We start from the raw sequence: 4,273 nt of genomic DNA, 5'->3' as shown, positions 1-4,273 counted from the left end.
AAAATCGAAAACTTGATGCAAATGTATTGAACTAACCCCGAAACATAGTTGTATTATATGTAGGGAGAATATAATGTCTCGATAAGTATAGTTTTGCATTTTAAGTAGTGTTTATTACAATTCTTTTATTATGATTGGGAATGTCTTGCTATTCAAGTAGCTTCAATATCATCTTCGCCACATTGAGCATTCTCACAAAATTTCAATAAAACTTCATTTATTAAATAACCTAATAACAAAAATATATCGATGAGTTTTATCAAGGTTTGGTACTTTCTTTTTATAGAGAGTGGCGCAAGAAAATTGAATGAGTGATTAATATAATTTCCATATCTCATAGCTGTGCATAGTTGCTAATATTATTTAGAATAATTTAATATAACGATAGCTGTTCGTAGGACGGGTTCGAAAGCTAGTTATGTGTTATAGAGATACAAGAAATTGGGCTAGAGAGTCTCATTTAAAAAAAAAACAACTCTAAAGCCCTATCCATAATTTTTTTGGGTTTTAATACCCCTACATTGTTTTTATTCGCCATAAGTGTTTTTTTATAGAAAATCTTTAGAATCTAAGCTTTTGACTCGAGACTAGGTGCCACCTGTTATTTTTTAATATAAATTATTCTCTTTTTCACCCTTCCAAAATAACTACTTGTAGATAAGATAACTACCAGAATAAAGATTGAATAAGATAACTACTTTTAGATAAGATAACTACTAGAACAAAAAGAGTAGATTTTGGGTTTGAATAGAATTTAGCAAAAAGTACGTGTATTGCTCCAAAAGTTAAATTTGACACTACTACCTGTTTTCATCCGAATGTGGACGTTATAAACTTATACATTTTAAAATGCAGATGCACCATGTTATAAACTTATATATTTTAAAATGCAGATGCACCACGTTATAAACTTATATATTTTAAAATGCAGATGCACCACGTTATAAACCTATATATTTTAAAATGCATACACACCACGCATTTAAAATACCAGATACAAAATGCATTTGATTATTTATTTTGTGGGTTTGATTAACTACTATTAAATGAAACGGGTTGGTTTAGAGTTTATTGTTTATAAATTTAGAATATAGGGATTAGGGTTTAGTGTCTTAAGGTTTAGGGTTTAGGCTTAGGGTCTAGTTTATAGGGGTTAGGGTTTAGTGTCTTAAGGTTTAGGGTTTAGGCTTAGGGTCTAGTTTATAAAGATTTTGGGTTTAATGTCTAGTGGTTTGGAGTTTAGACTTAACGACTAGTGTCAAATGGAGACATAATATTTTTAGTTTTTTCATTACCGAAAAGCTAGTCTGCAGGGTGTACTCAGCGTATAGCATATGGGCCACTCATATAGGCACAAGTACTGGTGTATTGCAGCAAAGAAGTATTGTCCAAGGGCTCTCATTCCTGCGCACTCATACACTCTGATGCACCCTAGATGCCCTCTTTTCATTATATGTGAATTTTTTGTGTGAAATTTAATTTTTTATTTTGTATCCCACTATATTACTCGGTAGATAGTCGGTTATGTTTGTTTCCAAGTGAGGATATTTTCGTCTATTCTTGGTAAAGTTGGATAACAGGTGGTTAGTTCCATATTCTGGTCAAATTGGGGTATTAAATTCTAAACAAATTTAAGAGGAGTCTTAGGACTACTAAATATTTATAACTAAGTCCTCTAGACTAATTTTCTGAATAGAGATACACCATGGGGGATTAATACCCCATTACAAATCAATTGGTTAGTCAAATTATCTGTGCTTTTTCCGAAGACGATGCGTTGAATCTCTTGACTGCTGATTTTGGAAGCATTTCTCGATCATTTTTAGCAACAACTCCTGCAGCTCTGGCCACTAAATTAGTGATATGATTACTTAATACATACTATATATGGATATCCAATTGGAACCCCAAATGTGTGTGCATTTTTTGCTGCAAGAAGACAGGCCAATAATTTGACTAAATGTGTTGGTGAGTTTTCTAAGGGTGATTATGGGGTCTAGGATACAGGACAAAACTATTGCTTTTATAGGGGATTCTTTGGGAAGGCCACAATTTCAATCACTTATAGTACGTATGGTTATGGTTGGGGCTGAAGAGATCCCAGATGTTCATAATATTAAAAGCAATTATGGCATAGCCTCGTCAAAGCTCGTGGTGCTATTCGTCCTGATGGTTGGGCTTATTGGTTCCCGAGTAGCAAGACGGACATTCTTTATTACTAGTCAGTTTTTTCGCCGCTTACTGGTGGAAGTAAGTAATACTGCGGTTAGTGAGTTGAAAACATTTGTCTGATATATTTACAATCTAGTTGGTCTCCAAGGATAGTTGATATTGTCAAATACGATTCACACCAAAACAAAGTCAAATACATTTGACACCATGTTGATCGTTATATAATCAGGGAGAAAACAATGCTGAGGTGAAAACACCAGTAAAATTCAAAGTCTCTTCCGAGTTGTCAGGTTAAAAAGCGCTCAAATTGGTGACTTATTACCAAATACCAATTAAGCGGTCATAAAGTATGAGCAAGATTGAGAGATTGGAAACGACCATATATCACATTTTGATTACTGATAAAAAAAAACTGAGTATGCCCTGCATCTCGATCGTCCAGCGACATTCTTATGTGTGGACATTCTTAGCTATCTACACATGTTTGATGTCTTGGCACTGATTACAGGGCATCATTGGAATAGTGGTAAGCTAGCAGGCAACCGTTGGGTGACGTATGTTGATGGTAGGCCTAACACTGATAAGAAAATGGCAGAAATTGTGCAATTTTTTTTCAATACGGACATGGAATTTTTTTCAATATGGATTCATTATTAAGACAATAAAGAAATACTAAAGTATTACAAAACAAGTTAAATGAATAAATTTAGGAATAAGAACAGCTATAAGAACCGTCTTAGCCGATCAGAGTACGCTTCACGTTAAATTTTTTTCTTAGTGAGCGCCTACTTTTCCCTCGCTTTCTAGGAGCCTATTTGTCCCCTCGTCATTTAACACTTTCTAATACGCGTTAGATGGTTAGCCAAGATATAATAATCAACGTGAATTAAATTTATTAACAGTGACAAGATTTACTTAATGACTTACCTTTCAGCTACATCGCAATGCTTGCCTTACCATTTTTCTTATAAAAGCCCCTCGTTAGCAATTAATAAACAAATATTTAAGAACGACTTAACCAATCAACGTTAATAACGATTGTTAGATATTACGCATCTCGAGATTAAGATCATGCTTAACATGTAAAATCATATGTTAAAACTAAATTAAACCGTAATAACATAAACGAATAACCGGTTTCCTTTGTTACAAGGGGTGGGGGTTTCTATGGAAGCGGCGAGTGGCCGGGTGGCTGCCTACGCATCCATTTAGGGATCAAGCCAATCGTAGTTCCCCTATTGGGGTAAAGATCTATGGAAATGGATTAAGCCATTCCGATGAGGAAGGCGGCATAGGCTCCTCACTCCCGCTCTAATCATGTTTCTCTCGCTAACAACTATTCACGGGTTCCACCGTAACTAATCACTAATTGAACCCGCTTATAACTATTTACGGCTCCACCGCAACTATTCAGCCTATGCAAATTATCGCACTAATACTATTTGATTTAATAATAATACCAAATATTCTCATTCTAACGTCCAATTTTGTAAGAGACTAAGAATCATATTACCAAGGAGAGACCGAGTTCGCTAATGAGCGAGCTGCCTACGTATCTTCTCTTGATTCTGGGGGGAGAGAAGAATCGAATCGTCTCAATGAGTTCATGTAGGTGGTATTTATAGGCATAAGGGGGTGTTGATCTATGAGACACGTGCACTGACATGTACATATCTAGGGTGGAGATTATGAATGTGTGTTAGGTTGGTTTTGGTAGGAATTGTGTGATAATTGGGAGTGGGTGCAGTAGTTCATATATCACGGTGATTGGAAGTACAGGTAAGGCTCTGGTGATGATTACATCTGGATAAGGGATGGTGTCCTTATTCGAAGCGTTCTGCTTGAGGTCGTTCATTCGCCTTGAGGTATTCTTGAGCGAGCTGAAATGTACCACATACATGAAGCGAGCTGCTCACGAATCGATCTTGGAGGCCGATGACATGAGTTCGTTACGATCTTTGCTTATGCTTAACGTGTACTTAATATTCCTCAATGAGAATATTACTCCCTTACATCCCTGATCAGCCAAAAAGAATATACTCTCCATTGATATAATTTTTAACCACTGTAATTATAAAGAAACAAGAATGAGTAGTATCTT

The sequence above is a fragment of the Coptis chinensis genome, chromosome 2, assembly GCF_015680905.1.
Source record: "Coptis chinensis isolate HL-2020 chromosome 2, ASM1568090v1, whole genome shotgun sequence".
NCBI lineage: Eukaryota > Viridiplantae > Streptophyta > Magnoliopsida > Ranunculales > Ranunculaceae > Coptis > Coptis chinensis.
This window is presented reverse-complemented; position numbering follows the sequence as displayed.